The 17,027-nt window shown below is 47.0% G+C and overlaps 1 protein-coding gene and 2 long non-coding RNA genes across 4 annotated transcripts in view; 1 reads left to right on the top strand and 2 right to left on the bottom strand.

Moving 5' to 3' along the window:
* Positions 1-9,527, bottom strand: part of PPP1R16A (protein phosphatase 1 regulatory subunit 16A) — a 44,652-nt gene extending 35,125 nt beyond the window's left edge. Inside the window, exon 1 of the mRNA XM_059473436.1 lies at positions 9,441-9,527. The gene's annotated coding sequence lies outside the window, so the exon portion shown is untranslated. The remainder of the gene's footprint in view (positions 1-9,440) is intronic.
* Positions 782-2,736, bottom strand: LOC132076734 (uncharacterized). Of its 2 annotated transcripts, none has more exons than XR_009418964.1 (2): positions 1,344-2,736; positions 782-1,190 (listed from the first exon to the last, which is right to left on the bottom strand). It is a non-coding gene; the product is annotated as an uncharacterized LOC132076734 (long non-coding RNA). The 2 variants fall into 2 exon arrangements; XR_009418963.1 differs by having other exon boundaries at positions 782-1,265.
* Positions 803-1,129, top strand: LOC132076738 (uncharacterized). The gene is made up of 2 exons (XR_009418965.1): positions 803-1,001; positions 1,080-1,129. It is a non-coding gene; the product is annotated as an uncharacterized LOC132076738 (long non-coding RNA).
* Positions 9,528-17,027: the final 7,500 nt, after the last annotated feature.

Genomic DNA, 17,027 nt, shown 5'->3' on the forward strand with positions numbered 1-17,027 from the left:
TAAATAAATGAATAAATAAATGAATGAATAAATGAATAAATAAATGAATAAATATATGAATGAATAAATAAATGAATGAATAAATAAATGAATGAAAAAATGAATGAATAAATGAATGAATAAATAAATAAATATATGAATGAATAAATGAATAAATAAGTGAATAAATAAATGAATGAATAAATTAAAAAATAAATTAATAAATAAATGAATAAATAAATAAATAAATAAATAAATGAATAAATAAACGAATGAATAAATGAATAAATAAATGAATGAATAAATGAATAAATAAATAAATAAATAAATAAATGAAAAAATAAATGAATGAATAAATGAATAAATAAATGAATAAATAAATGAATGAATAAATTAATAAATAAATGAATAATAAATGAATACATAAATGAATAAATAAATGAGTAAATAAATGAATAAATGAATAAATAAATGAATAAATAAATGAATACATAAATGAATAAATAAACGAATAAATAAATGAATAAATAAATAAATAAATGAATAAATGAATAAATGAATAAATAAATGAATGAATAAATGAATAAATAAATGAATAAATAAATGAATAAATAAATGAATAAATAAATGAATAAATAAATGAATAAATAAATGAATGAATAAATGAATAAATAAAGGAATAAATAAATGAATGAATAAATGAATAAATAAATGAATAAATAAATGAATAAATAAATGAATAAATCAATCCCAGCCCACGGTGGGAAATCCCAGCCTGAGCCGGCTCGCCCGGTTTGGCCGCTTTGGGTGAGCCGGGATTGACCTGGAACCTGATGGGAATTTTAAAAAAATTGGAATTTTTTGGAATTTTTTTTGGTTTTTCTAAGCTGGGACTGACCTTGAATGTCAGTGGATTTCCTAAAAATAATTGGAATTTTTTGGAATTTTTTGTTTGGTTTTTCTAAGCTGGGACTGACCTGGAACCTGATGGGAATTCCTAAAATAATTGGAATTTTTTGGAGGTTTTTTTTTGTTTTGCTGAGCCAGGATTGACCTGGAATCTGATGGGAATTCCCAAAAAAAATTGGAATTTTTTGGAGTTTTTTTTTGGTTTTTCTAAGCTGGGACTGACCTTGAATGTCAGTGGATTTCCTAAAAATAATTGAAATTTTTTGGAGATTTTTTTTTGGTTTTTCTAAGCTGGGACTGACCTGAACCTGATGGGAATTCCTAAAAAAATTGGAATTTTTTGGAATTTTTTTTGGTTTTTCTAAGCTGGGACTGACCTGGAATGGGAGCGGATTTCCAAAAAAAAAATTGGATTTTTTTTGAGTTTTTTTTGGTTTTTCTAAGCTGGGACTGACCTGGAACCTGATGGGAATTCCTAAAAAAATTGGAATTTTTTGGAGTTTTTTTTTGGTTTTTCTAAGCTGGGACTGACTTTGAATGGGAGCGGATTTCCTCAAAAAAATTGGAATTTTTTGGAATTTTTTTGGTTTGGTTTTCCTAAGCCAAGATTGACCTCAAATTCCAGCAGAATTCTGAAAAAAAATTGGAATTTTTTGGAATTTTTTTGTTTTTCTAAGCTGGGATTGACCTCAAATCCCACCAGAATTCCAAAAAAAATTGGATTTTTTTTAAAGCCAGGATTGACCTCAAATCTGACTGAAATTCCAATAAAAAATTGGAATTTTAAAATTTTTTTGGTTTGGTTTTCCTAAGCCAGGATTGACCTCAAATTCCACCAGAATTTCCAAAGAAAAAAAGGAATTTTTAAAAATTTAAAATAATTTTTTCGTTTGGTTTTCCTAAGCTGGGATTGACCTCAAATCTGACTGAAATTCCTAAAAAAATTGGAATTTTTTTTAAGCCAGAATTGACCTCAAATCTGACTGAAATTCCAATAAAAAATTGGAATTTTTAAATTTTTTTGGTTTGGTTTTCCTAAGCCAGGATTGACCTCAAATCCCAGCAGAATTCTGAAAAAAATTGGAATTTTTTGGAATTTTTTTGGTTTTTTTAAGCTGGGATTGATCCCAAATCTGATCAGAATGAAATAAAAAAATTGGAATTTTTTTAAGCCAGGATTGACCTCGAATCCAACCAGAATTCCTAAAGAAAAATTTGATTTTTTTTTAATTTGTTTTTCTTTTCCTAAGCCGGGATTGACCTCAAATCCCCCCAGAATTCCCCCAAAAAATCTGAATTTTTGAATTTTTTTGGTTTGGTTTTCCTAAGCCAAGATTGACCTCAAATTCCAGCAGAATTCTGAAAAAAAATTGGAATTTTTTGGAATTTTTTTGGTTTTCTAAGCTGGGATTGACCTTGAATCCCACCAGAATTCCAAAAAAAATTGGATTTTTTTTAAAGCCAGGATTGACCTCAAATCTGACTGAAATTCCAATAAAAAATTGGAATTTTTAAATTTTTTTGGTTTGGTTTTCCTAAGCCAGGATTGACCTCAAATTCCAGCAGAATTCTGAAAAAAATTGGAATTTTTTGGAATTTTTTTGGTTTTTTTAAGCTGGGATTGACCTCAAATCCCACCAGAATTCCCCAAAAATTTGGAATTTTTTAAAGCCAGAATTGACCTCGAATCCCACCAGAATTCCCAAAAAATTCCTCAAAACAGCACCAAAATAACCCCAAAATTCCTTAAAATAGACAGAAAATTCCTCAAACACCCCAAAATTCCCTGAAAAAAACCAAAAATTCCCCAAAAAAGCCCCAAAATTCCCTGAAAAATGCCAAAATTCCCAGAAATATCCCCAAAACAGCCCCAAATTTCACAAAAAAGTCCCAAAAAAATCTTAAAATAAACCCCAAAATTCCCAGAAATAGCCCCAAAACAGCCCCAAAATTCCATTAAAAAGCCCCAAAATTCCACAAAAAAGCCCCAAAATTCCCTGAAAAACCCCAAAATTCCATAAAAAAAGCCCCAAAATTCCCAAAATTCCAGATAAAAAAACCTCAATTCCACAAAAAAAGCACCAAAACTCCTCAAAATTCCATTAAAAAGCACAAAAATTCCCCAAAAAAGCCACAAAATTCCTTTAAAAACCCCAAAATTCCCCAAAAAAGCACCAAAATTCCCTAAAAAATCCCAAAATTCCACAAAAAAGCCCCAAAATTCCCTGAAATAGCCCCAAAATGCCCCAAAATTCCATTAAAAAGCACAAAAATTCCCCAAACAGCCCAAAATTCTCTGAAAAATCCCAAAATTCCCCAAAAAAGCCCCAAAATTCCATCAAAAAGTCCCAAAAATCCAAAAAAAAATCCCAAAATTCCCAGAAATTTCCATTAAAAGCCCCAAAATTCCCCAAAAAAGCCCCAAAATTCCCAAAATTCCAGATAAAAAAACCTCAATTCCACAAAAAAAGCCCCAAAACTCCTCAAAATTCCATTAAAAAGCAAAAAAATTCCCCAAACAGCCCAAAATTCCCTGAAAAATCCCAAAATTCCACAAAAAAGCCCCAAAATTCCCAGAAATAGCCCCAAAATGCCCCAAAATTCCATTAAAAAGCACAAAAATTCCCCAAACACCCCAAAATTCCCTGAAAAATCCCAAAATTCCTCAAAAAAGCCCCAAAATTCCTGAAAATTTCCCCAAAATTCCACAAAAAAGCCCCAAAATTCCCAGAAATTTCCCCAAAACAGCCCCAAATTTCCCAAAAAAAGTCCCAAAAAATCCTAAAAAACCCCAAAATTCCACAAACGCTCCAAAATTCCCTGAAATTTCCCCAAAAACCCCAAAATTCCACAAAAAAACCCCAAAATTCCCAGAAAAACCCCAAAATTCCCCAAAAAAGCCCCAAAATTCCCAAAAATTCCAGAGAAAAAACCTCAATTCCACAAAAAAAGCCCCAAAACTCCTCAAAATTCCATTAAAAAGCACAAAAATTCCCCAAACACCCCAAAATTCCCTAAAAAATCCCAAAATTCCTCAAAAAAGCCCCAAAATTCCCTAAAAATCCCAAAATTCCCCAAAAAAGCCCCAAAATTCCTGAAAATTTCCCCAAAACAGCCCCAAATTTCACAAAAAAGTCCCAAAAATCCTAAAATAAACCCCAAAATTCCACAAACGCTCCAAAATTCCCTGAAATTTCCCCAAAAACCCCAAAATTCCACAAAAAAACCCCAAAATTCCCAGAAAAACCCCAAAATTCCCCAAAAAAGCCCCAAAATTCCCCAAAATTCCAGAGAAAAAACCTCAATTCCACAAAAAAAGCCCCAAAACTCCTCAAAATTCCATTAAAAAGCACAAAAATTCCCCAAACAGCCCAAAATTCCCTAAAAAATCCTAAAATTCCTCAAAAAAAGCCCCAAAATTCCCTAAAAATCCCAAAATTCCTCCAAAAAACCCCAAAATTCCTGAAAATTTCCCCAAAACAGCCCCAAATTTCCCAAAAAAAGTCCCAAAAAATCCTAAAAAACCCCAAAATTCCACAAACGCTCCAAAATTCCCAAAAATTTCCCCCAAAAAACCCCAAAATTCCACAAAAAAACCCCAAAATTCCCAGAAAAACCCCAAAATTCCCCAAAAAAGCCCCAAAATTCCATCAAAAAGTCCCAAAAATCCAAAAAAAAATCCCAAAATTCCCAGAAATTTCCATTAAAAGCCCCAAAATTCCCCAAAAAGCCCCAAAATTCCCAAAATTCCAGAGAAAAAACCTCAATTCCACAAAAAAAGCCCCAAAACTCCTCAAAATTCCATTAAAAAGCACAAAAATTCCCCAAACACCCCAAAATTCCCTGAAAAATCCTAAAATTCCACAAAAAAAGCCCCAAAATTCCCTAAAAATCCCAAAATTCCACAAAAAAGCCCCAAAATTCCCTGAAATAGCCCCAAAACAGCCCCAAATTTCACAAAAAAAGTCCCAAAAAATCTTAAAATAAACCCCAAAATTCCACAAACGCTCCAAAATTCCCTGAAATTTCCCCAAAAACCCCAAAATTCCACAAAAAAACCCCAAAATTCCCAGAAAAACCCCAAAGTTCCCCAAAAAAGCCCCAAAATTCCAGAGAAAAAACCTCAATTCCACAAAAAAAGCCCCAAAACTCCTCAAAATTCCATTAAAAAGCACCAAAATTCCCCAAAAAAGCCCCAAAATTCCCTGAAAAACCCCAAAATTCCCCAAAAAAGCCCCAAAATTCCCTGAAATAGCCCCAAAACAGCCCCAAATTTCCCAAAAAGTCCCAAAAAATCCTAAAAAAACCCCAAAAATTCCACAAACGCTCCAAAATTCCCTGAAATTTCCCCAAAAAACCCAAAATTCCACAAAAAATCCCAAAATTCCCAGAAAAACCCCAAAATTCCCCAAAAAAGCCCCAAAATTCCATCAAAAAGTCCCAAAAATCCAAAAAAAAATCCCAAAATTCCCAGAAATTTCCATTAAAAGCCCCAAAATTCCCCAAAAAGCCCCAAAATTCCCAAAATTCCAGAGAAAAAACCTCAATTCCACAAAAAAAGCCCCAAAACTCCTCAAAATTCCATTAAAAAGCACAAAAATTCCCCAAACACCCCAAAATTCCCTGAAAAATCCTAAAATTCCACAAAAAAAGCCCCAAAATTCCCTAAAAATCCCAAAATTCCCCAAAAAAGCCCCAAAATTCCCAGAAATTTCCCCAAAACAGCCCCAAATTTCCCAAAAAAAGTCCCAAAAAATCCTAAAAAAACCCCAAAATTCCACAAACGCTCCAAAATTCCCTGAAATTTCCCCCAAAAACCCCAAAATTCCACAAAAAAACCCCAAAATTCCCAGAAAAACCCCAAAATTCCCCAAAAAAGCCCCAAAGTTCCCAAAAATTCCAGAAAAAACTCAATTCCACAAAAAAAACCCCAAAACTCCTCAAAATTCCATTAAAAAACACAAAAATTCCCCAAACACCCTAAAAATTCACTGAAAAAAAACCTCAAAATTCCTCAAAAAAGCCCCAAAATTCCCTGAAAAACCCCAAAATTCCTCCAAAAAACCCCAAAATTCCTGAAAATTTCCCCAAAACAGCCCCAAATTTCCCAAAAAAAGTCCCAAAAAATCTTAAAATAAACCCCAAAATTCCACAAACGCTCCAAAATTCCCTGAAATTTCCCCAAAAACCCCAAAATTCCACAAAAAAACCCCAAAATTCCCAGAAAAACCCCAAAGTTCCCCAAAAAAGCCCCAAAATTCCCAAAATTCCAGAGAAAAAACCTCAATTCCACAAAAAAAGCCCCAAAACTCCTCAAAATTCCATTAAAAAGCACAAAAATTCCCCAAAAAAGCCCCAAAATTCCCTGAAAAACCCCAAAATTCCTCCAAAAAACCCCAAAATTCCTGAAAATTTCCCCAAAACAGCCCCAAATTTCCCAAAAAAAGTCCCAAAAAATCCTAAAATAAACCCCAAAATTCCACAAACGCTCCAAAATTCCCTGAAATTTCCCCAAAAAACCCCAAAATTTCCAAAAAAAGCCCCAAAATTCCCCAATATTCCAGAAAAATGACCCCAAAATTCCTGGAAATGTCCCCAGATATCCCCAAAAGAGCCCCAAAATTCCCTGAGGGGACCCTCAATGTCCCCAAGGCCACCCCAAATGTCCCCAAAGTCCCCTCAAAGCCCCCCAAAGTCCCTTCAATGTCCCCGAAGTCCCTTCAATGTCCCCTCACGGTCCCCTCACAGTCCCCAAAGTCCCCTCACGGTCCCCAATGTCCCCGAAGTCCCTTCAATGTCCCCAAAGTCCCCTCACAGTCCCCAAAGTCCCCTCACGGTCCCCAAAGTCCCTTCAATGTCCCCTCAGTCCCCTCACGGTCCCCTCCAAGCCCCCTCAAGGTCCCCAATGTCCCCAAAGTCCCTGCACGGTCTCCAAAGTCCCCTCAATGTCCCCAAATCCCCTCACGGTCCCCTCACAGTCCCCAAAGTCCCTTCAATGTCCTCTCAGTCCCCTCCGTGTCCCCTCACGGTCCCCTCACAGTCCCCAAAGTCCCCTCACAGTCCCCAATGTCACCAAAGTCCCTTCACAGTCCCCAAAGTCCCTGCACGGTCACCAAAGTCCCCTCAATGTCCCCAAAATCTCCTCACGGTCCCCAAAATCCCCTCACAGTCACCAAAGTCCCTTCAATGTCCTCTCAGTCCCCTCCGTGTCCCCTCACGGTCCCCTCACAGTCCCCAATGTCACCAAAGTCCCTTCAATGTCCCCAAAGTCCCTTCACGGTCACCAAAGTCCCCTCAATGTCCCCAAATCCCCTCACGGTCCTCAAAATCCCCTCACAGTCCCCAAAGTCCCTTCAGTGTCCCCTCAGTCCCCTCCGTGTCCCCTCACGGTCCCCTCAGTCCCCTCACGGTCCCCAATGTCCCCAAAGTCCCTTCACAGTCCCCAAAGTCCCTTCAATGTCCCCAAAGTCCCTTCAATGTCCCCTCACGGTCCCCTCACAGTCCCCAAAGTCCCCTCACGGTCCCCAAAGTCCCCTCACGGTCCCCAATGTCCCCGAAGTCCCTTCAATGTCCCCAAAGTCCCCTCACAGTCCCCAAAGTCCCTTCAATGTCCCCAAAGTCCCTGCACGGTCCCCAAAGTCCCCTCAATGTCCCCAAATCCCCTCACGGTCCTCAAAATCCCCTCACAGTCCCCAAAGTCCCTTCAATGTCCCCTCAGTCCCCTCCGTGTCCCCTCGGTCCCCTCAAAGTCCCCTCACGGTCCCCAATGTCCCCAAAGTCCCTTCACAGTCCCCAAAGTCCCTGCACGGTCACCAAAGTCCCCTCAATGTCCCCAAAGTCCCTCCATGTCCCCAAAGTCCCCTCACGGTCCCCAAAGTCCCTCAATGTCCCCAGAGTCCCCTCACGGTCCCCAAAGTCCCTCCATGTCCCCAAAGTTCCCTCAAAGTCCCAAAGTCCCCTCACGGTCCCCTCCATGCCCCCTCAGTGTCCCCAAAGTCCCCTCAATGTCCCCTCACGGTCCCCAATGTCCCCAAACCCCCCCCTATGTCCCCTCAGTCCCCTCAAAGTCACCTCACGGTCCCCAAAGTCCCCAAAGTCCTCTCTGTGTCCCCAAAGTCCCCTCACGGTCCCCTCCATGTCACCAAAGTCCCCTCAATGTCCCCAAAGTCCCCTCAATGTCCCCAAAGTCTCCTCACGGTGCCAAAAATCCCCTCACGGTCCCCTCAATGTCCCCAAAGTCCCTGCCATGTCCCCAGAGCCCCCTCAATGTCCCCAAAGTCCCCTCAATGTCCCCAAAGTCCCCTCAAAGCCCCCCAAAGTCCCCTCACACTTCCCTCAATGTCCCCAGAGTCCCCTCACGGTCCCCCAAAGTCCCCAAATTCCCCCCAATGTCCCCTCAGTCCCCTCAAAGTCGCCTCACGGTCCCCAAAGTCCCCAAAGTCCTCTCTGTGTCCCCAAAGTCCCCTCAGGGTCCCCAAGGTCCCCTCACAATCCCCAAAGCCCCCAAAGCCCCCAATGTCCCCTCAATGTCCCCTCATGGTCCCCAATGTCCCCAAACCCCCCCCAATGTCCCCTCAGTCCCCTCAAAGTCCCCTCACAGCCCCAAAGTCCCCTCAATGTCCCCAAAGTCCCTTCACGGTCCCCAAAATCCCCTCACGGTCCCCTCCGTGTCCCCAAAGTCCCCTCACGATCCCCGAAGTCCCCTCCGTGTCCCCTCAGTCCCCTCCCGGTTCCCAAAGTCCCCTCACGGTTCCCGCCATGTCCCCAGTGTCCCCTCAGTCCCCTCACGGCCCCCTCCATGTCCCCAGAGTCCCCTCACGGTCCCCAAAGTCCCCTCACGGTCCCCAAAAAGTCCCCTCAGTCCCCTCCACGTCCCAAAGTCCCCTCACGGCCCCCAAAGTCCCCTCCATGTCACCTCACGGTCCCCGCCATGCCCCCAAAATCCCCTCACGGCCCCCTCAATGTCCCCAAAGTCCCCTTCGTGTCCCCTCAGTCCCCTCACGGTTCCTGCCATGTCCCCAAAGTCCCCTCACGGCCCCCAAAGTCCCCTCACGGTCCCCTCTGTGTCCCCAAAGTCCCCCCAAAGTCCCCTCACGGTCCCCAAAGTCCCCTCACGGTCCCCTCAGTCCCTTCACAGTCCCCAAAGTCCCCTCCATGTCCCCAAAGTCCCCTCATGGTCCCCTCTGTGTCCCCAAAGTCCCCCCAAAGTCCCCTCACGGTCCCCTCAGTCCCTTCACAGTCCCCAAAGTCCCCTCCATGCCCCCAAAGTCCCCTCACGGTCCCCTCTCGGTTCCCGCCATGTCCTCAAAGTCCCCTCGGTCCCCTCGGTCCCCTCTCAGTTCCCGCCATGTCCTCAAAGTCCCCTCGGTCCCCTCGGTCCCCTCCCGGTTCCCGCCATGTCCCCGCGCCCCGCTCCGGCCGCCCCTCACGCCGCCACCATTTTGTCCGGCCCCTTCCCTCTCCCCCCCCCCCCTCCCCTCTCCGTTCCACCGGCTCCCCCTCACTCCCGGCCCCCCCCCGCGCTGTCCCCGCGGTGTCGCCGCTCCCGTTACCGGCGCTGTGTCCTCGCTGTCCCCTCGTTGTCCCCTCGCTGTCCCCGCCGCGCCCTCGGGCCGCGCCCGCCGCTGCCACAGGCGGGGCCGTCGCCATGGCGACCGCGCCACTTCCGGTGACGCCGGAAGTGAGTGGCTGCAAACCCGGAAGTGAGTGACGCACAACCCGGAAGTGCCGCGCCGCACTCAAGATGGCGGGCGGGGCAAGGAGCGGCGCCCCCTGGCGGACGGCGGGGGAATACAACGCAAAATTTTGGGGGTTTTGTTTGTTTTTTTTTTTTTATTTTTTGGGGTTTCCACAAGTTTGGGTTCCTCCACAGAGGGATTTAGGGTGTCCACTGTGGTGTGTTTGTGTTCCTCCCAAGATATTTCGAGGTTTCAAATAGGGAGGAAATTCCTTCAGGGTGTGAGTGGGAGACGCCTCAGCCTCAATTCCCAATCCCAAATCTCTGCAGCCCCCCAGGAATGAGAACCCCAAAATCCCAATCCTTGAATTGCCCCAAAATCCCAATCCTTGAAGCCCCAAAATCCCAATCCCTGAACTCCCCAGTTCCAAATCCCTCAACCTCCCAAAATCCCTGAATTCCCCCAAACCCCAAATCCCCAAAATCCCAAACCCCGAATCCCCAACACCGAATCCCAAACTCCAAACCCCAAACTCCAAACGCCAAACCCCAAATCCCCAAAATCCCAAACCCCTGAATTTCCCCCAAATCCCAAACTCCAAACCCCAAATCCCAAACCCCAAATCCCTGAATTCCCACAAATACCAGATCCCCAAAATCCCAAATCCCAAATCCCTGAATTCCCACAAATCCCAAATCCCCAAACCCCCAAATCCCAAATCCCTGAATTCCCACAAATCCCAAATCCCAGATCCCAAAATCCCAACCCCAAAATTCCTGAATTCCCACAAATCCCAACCCCTGAATCCCCCAAATTCCAAACCTGAAATCCCAAATCCCCCAAATCCCAAACCCTTGAATTCCCCCAAATCCCAAACTCCAAACCCCAAATCCCCCAAATCCCAAATCCCAAATCCCCCAAATCCCCCAAATCCCAAATCCCAAAATCCCAAACCCCTGAATTCCCCCAAATCCAAACCCCAAATCCCCCAAAATCCCAAAACCCCCAAATCCCTGAATTCCCACAAATCCCAGATCCCCAAAATCCCAAATCCCTGAACCCCAAATCCCAAATCCCCAAACCCCCAAAATCCCAAACCCCTGAAGTTCCCCCAAATCCCAAACCGTAAACCCCAAATCCCAACCCCAAAATCCCTGAATTCCCACAAATCCCAACCCCTGAATCCCCCAAATTCCAAACCTGAAATCCCAAATCCCCCAAATCCCAAACCCTTGAATTCCCCCAAATCCCAAACTCCAAACCCCAAATCCCCCAAATCCCAAATCCCAAATCCCAAATCCCCCAAATCCCAAATCCCAAAATCCCAAACCCCTGAATTTCCCCCAAATCCCAAACCCCAAACCCCAAATCCCCCCAAACCCCTGAATTCCCACAAATCCCTGAACCCCAAATCCCAAATCCCCAAACCCCCAAAATCCCAAACCCCTGAATTTCCCCCAAATCCCAAACCCCAAACCCCAAATCCCCCAAAATCCCTGAATTCCCACAAATCCCAGATCCCCAAAATCCCAAATCCCTGAACCCCAAATCCCAAATCCCCAAACCCCCAAAATCCCAAACCCCTGAATTCCCCCAAATCCCAAACTCCAAACCCCAAATCCCAAATCCCCCAAATCCCAAATCCCCAAAATCCCAAACCCCTGAATTCCCACAAATCCCTGAACCCCAAATCCCAAATCCCCAAACCCCCAAAATCCCAAACCCCTGAATTTCCCCCAAATCCCAAACCCCAAACCCCAAATCCCCCAAAATCCCTGAATTCCCACAAATCCCAGATCCCCAAAATCCCAAATCCCTGAACCCCAAATCCCCAAAATCCCAAACCCCAAATTCCAACCCCCAAACCCCTGAATTCCCACAAATCCCAAATCCCAATCAATGAACTGGGACCAAACTGGGAGGGACTGGGAGCAAACTGGGAGCAAACTGGGATGGACTGGGATGGACTGGGACTAAACTGGGACCCAACTGGGATCAAACTGGGAGGGACTGGGAGCAAACTGGGAGTGACTGGGAGCAAACTGGGATCAAACTGGGATGGACTGGGATGAACTGGGATGGACTGGGACTAAACTGGGAGGGACTGACGCAAACTGGGAGGGACTGGGAGTGACTGGGACCCAACTGGGAGCAAACTGGGATCAAACTGGGAGGGACTGGGGCCAAACTGGGATCAAACTGGGAGGGACTGGGGCCAAACTGGGATCAAACTGGGAGGGAACTGGGAGCAACTGGGACAGACTGGGAGGGACTGGGGCCAAACTGGGATCAAACTGGGAGGGACTGGGGCCAAACTGGGATCAAACTGGGATGAACTGGGGCCAAACTGGGATCAAACTGGGAGGGACTGGGGCCAAACTGGGATCAAACTGGGAGGGACTGGGGCCAAACTGGGATCAAACTGGGATGAACTGGGGCCAAACTGGGATCAAACTGGGAGGGACTGGGGCCAAACTGGGATCAAACTGGGATGAACTGGGGCCAAACTGGGATCAAACTGGGAGGGACTGGGGCCAAACTGGGATCAAACTGGGAGGGACTGGGGCCAAACTGGGATTAAACTGGGATGAACTGGGGCCAAACTGGGATCAAACTGGGAGGGACTGGGAGCAAACTGGGAGCAAACTGGGAGGGACTGGGACCAAACTGGGACCAAACTGGGAGGGACTGGGGCCAAACTGGGATCAAACTGGGATGAACTGGGATTAAACTGGGGGTGACTGGGAGGGACTGGGACAAACTGGGACCAAACTGGAAGGGGCTGAGACCAAACTGGTCCAAACTGGGAGGGACAGGAACCAAACTGGGACAGACTGGGAACAAACTGGGATAGAGTGTTAGGGCCAGGGAGGGACTGGGATGGACTGGGATCAAACTGGGGCCAAACTGGGACAAACTGGGACAGACTGACGCAAACTGGGGGGGACTGGGACAAACTGGGAGGGACTGGGACAAACTGGGAGGGACTGGGACAAACTGGGATGGACTGACGCAAACTGGGAGGGACTGGGAGTGACTGGGACCCAACTGGGAGCAAACTGGGATCAAACTGGGAGGGACTGGGGCAAACTGGGATCAAACTGGGAGGGACTGGGGCCAAACTGGGATCAAACTGGGAGGGATTGGGATGTACTGGGAGCAAACTGTGACCAACTGGGACAGACTGGGAGGGACTGGGATCAGACTGGGACCAAACTGGGATCAAACTGGGAGGGATTTGGATCAGACTGGGACCAAACTGGGATCAAACTGGGAGGGACTGGGGCAAACTGGGATCAAACTGGGAGGGACTGGGGCCAAACTGGGATTAAACTGGGAGGGACTGGGGCCAAACTGGGATTAAACTGGGAGGGACTGGGGCCAAACTGGGATCAAACTGGGATGAACTGGGGCCAAACTGGGATCAAACTGGGAGGGACTGGGATCAGACTGGGACCAAACTGGGATGAACTGGGATTAAACTGGGGGTGACTGGGAGGGACTGGGACAAACTGGGACCAAACTGGAAGGGGCTGAGACCAAACTGGTCCAAACTGGGAGGAACAGGAACCAAACTGGGACAGACTGGGAACAAACTGGGATAGAGTGTTAGGGCCAGGGAGGGACTGGGATGGACTGGGATCAAACTGGGGCCAAACTGGGACAAACTGGGACAGACTGACGCAAACTGGGAGGGACTGGGACAAACTGGGATGGACTGGGACAAACTGGGAGGGACTGACGCAAACTGGGAGGGACTGGGAGTGACTGGGACCCAACTGGGAGCAAACTGGGATCAAACTGGGAGGGACTGGGGCCAAACTGGGATCAAACTGGGAGGGACTGGGGCCAAACTGGGATCAAACTGGGATGAACTGGGGCCAAACTGGGATCAAACTGGGAGGGACTGGGGCCAAACTGGGATCAAACTGGGAGGGACTGGGGCCAAACTGGGATCAAACTGGGACAGACTGACGCAAACTGGGAGGGACTGGGTGTGACTGGGAGGGACTGGGGCCAAACTGGGATTAAACTGGGAGTGACTGGGGCCAAACTGGGATTAAACTGGGAAGGACTGGGAGGGACTGAAGGAGACTGGGAGGGAACTGGGACCAACTGGGACAGACTGGGAGGGACTGGGATGAACTGGGATGAACTGGGACAGACTGGGAGCCCCTGGGACCAAACTGGGAGGGACTGGGACCAAACTGGGGGCAAAATGGGATCAAACTGGGAAGGACTGGAACAAACTGGGATGGACTGGGATGGACTGGGAGCAGCCGGGACCAAACCGGTTCCAAACTGGGAGGGACTGGGATGAACTGGAATTAAACTGGGAGGGACTGGGATGGACTGGGAACAAACTGGGATAAACTGGGATGGACTGGGAGGGACTGGGAGCAAACTGGGATGGACTGGGACTAAACTGGGATTAAACTGGGAGGGACTGGGCCAAACTGGGAGTGACTGGGAGGGAACTGGGAGAAACTGGGACAGACTGGGAGGGACTGGGATCAAACTGGGAGGGACTGGGATGGACTGGGATCAAACTGGTTCCAAAGTGGGAGGGACTGGGAAGAACTGGGAGCGAACTGGGAGCAATTGGGACAAACTGGGAGGGACTGGGAGGGACTGGGAGGGACTGGGATGAACTGGGATGAACTGGGAGCAGACTGGGATGAACTGGGATCGAACTGGGAGCAGACTGGGAGTGATTGGGACAAACTAGGAGGGACCAAACTGGGATGGACTGGGAGGGACTGGGGCCAAACTGGGAGGGACTGGGGCCAAACTGGGACAAACTGGGAAAAACTGGGAGGGACTGGGATGAAACTGGGACAGAGTGGGAGTGACTGCGACAAACTGGGACTAAACTGGGAGGGACTGGGATGGACTGGGACAAGTAACACAAACTGGGAGGGACTGGGATAGACGGGGGCCAAACTGGGATTAAACTGGGAGGGACTGGGAGTGAACAAACTGGGAACAAACTGGGAGGGACTGGGAAGGACTGGGATAAACTGGGAGGGACTGGGATGAACTGGGACAGACTGATCCAAACTGGGAGGGACTGGGATAAACTGGGATTAAGCTGGGAGGGACTGGGATAAACTGGGACAGACTGGGATGAACTGGGAGGGACTGCAATCAAACTGGGAGCAAACTGGGACAGACTGGGAGGTGCTGGGATTAAACTGGGAGGAACTGAGATTAAACTGGGATGGACTGGGAGGGACAGAGACCAAACTGGGATGAACTGGGATGGACTGGGATGGACTGGGATCCAACTGGGAGGGACTGGGATGAACTGGGACCAAACTGGGACAAACTGGGGCAAACTGGGGCAAACTGGGGCCACATGGGAACTAAACTGGGAGGGACTGGGATCAAACTGGTTCAAACTGGTTCAAACTGGTGCAAACTGGTTCAAACTGGCTCAAACTGGCTCAAACTGGTGCAAACTGGCGCAGACTGGTGCAAACTGTTACGAACTGGTGCAGACTGGTTCAAACTGGCTCAAACTGGTGCAAACTGGTGCAAACTGGGAGGGACTGGTGCAAACTGGCGCAAACTGGCTCAAACTGGCTCAAACTGGTGCAAACTGGGAGGGACTGGTGCAGACTGGCGCAAACTGGTGCAAACTGGTTCAAACTGGTGCAAACTGGCTCAAACTGGTTCAAACTGGTGCAAACTGGTGCAAACTGGTTCAAACTGGTGCAAACTGGTTCAAACTGGCTCAAACTGGTGCAAACTGGGAGGGACTGGTGCAGACTGGTGCAAACTGGTTCAAACTGGTGCAAACTGGTTCAAACTGGTGCAGACTGGCTCAAACTGGCTCAAACTGGCTCAAACTGGTGCAAACTGGTTCAAACTGGTGCAGACTGGCGCAAACTGGCTCAAACTGGCTCAAACTGGCTCAAACTGGCTCAAACTGGTTCAAACTGGTGCAAACTGGTGCAAACTGGTTCAAACTGGTGCAAACTGGTGCAGACTGGCTCAAACTGGCTCAAACTGGTTCAAACTGGTTCAAACTGGCTCAAACTGGCTCAAACTGGCTCAAACTGGTTCAAACTGGTTCAAACTGGTGCAAACTGGCTCAAACTGGTTCAAACTGGTGCAGACTTGTGCAAACTGGTGCAAACTGACTCAAACTGGTGCAAACTGGTTCAAACTGGTGCAAACTGGCTCAAACTGGCTCAAACTGGTTCAAACTGGTGCAAACTCGGAGGGACTGGTGCAGATTGGTGCAAACTGGTTCAAACTGGTTCAAACTGGTTCAAACTGGTTCAAACTGGTTCAAACTGGCTCAAACTGGTGCAAACTGGGAGGGACTGGTGCAGATTGGTGCAGACTGGTGCAAACTGGCTCAAACTGGTGCAGACTGGTGCAAACTGGTTCAAACTGGTGCAGACTGACTCAAACTGGCTCAAACTGGTTCAAACTGGTGCAAACTGGGAGGGACTGGTGCAGACTGGTGCAGACTGGTGCAAACTGGTGCAAACTGGTTCAAACTGGTTCAAACTGGTGCAAACTGGGAGGGACTGGTGCAGACTGGTGCAGACTGGTGCAGACTGGTGCAAACTGGTTCAAACTGGCTCAAACTGGTTCAAACTGGTGCAAACTGGCTCAAACTGGCTCAAACTGGTTCAAACTGGCTCAAACTGGTGCAAACTGGCTCAAACTGGCTCAAACTGGTGCAGACTGGCTCAAACTGGCTCAAACTGGTTCAATCCGGCCGATCCTTTATTGAAAAGAGGGAGGGGAAACACGGGACAGCAGCGATGACGTCACCACGCCCATATACGGACCGGGGAAACCCCGGTGACGTCACCACCTCCATATACGGACAGGGGAAACCCCGGTGACGTCACCACGCCCATATATGGAGCGTGGAAACCCCGATGACGTCATTGCCATTCAGCCCCGCATTTTGGGGCCATTCCGGGGGGGTTTGACCCCAAAATTTTGGGGGATTTCGATTCAATTTTTTGGGCGGGGATCCCCCCAAATTTGGGGGTGCCCCTGTGACGTCATCACCACAACTTTTGGGGGTGGTTTGAGGCAATTTTGGGGCGTTCAGACTCGATTTTGGGGGCGTTTCACCCCCAAATTTTGCCGTTTTTAGGTGCTGACACCCCAAAATTTTTTGTCACAGATTTGGGGGTGACCCCCAAAATTTTGGGGTGCCCCTATGACGTCATCAGTCCTAAATCTGGGGGGTCTGGACGTGATTTTGGTTGTGACACCCCCAAATTTTGGGGTGTTCAGACTCAATTTTGGGGCATTTCCCCCCCAAATTTTGACATTTTGAGGGTGTGACACCCTAAAAATTTTGGGGTGCCCCTATGACGTCATCGCCCCCATGACCTCATGCACCCCCAAATTTTTGGGTGGGATTTGGGCAAAATTTGGGGGTGAAATGCCCCAAAATTGAGTCTAAACACCCTAAAATTTGGGGGT

The sequence above is a fragment of the Ammospiza nelsoni genome, chromosome 1, assembly GCF_027579445.1.
Source record: "Ammospiza nelsoni isolate bAmmNel1 chromosome 1, bAmmNel1.pri, whole genome shotgun sequence".
NCBI classification, from domain to species: domain Eukaryota; kingdom Metazoa; phylum Chordata; class Aves; order Passeriformes; family Passerellidae; genus Ammospiza; species Ammospiza nelsoni.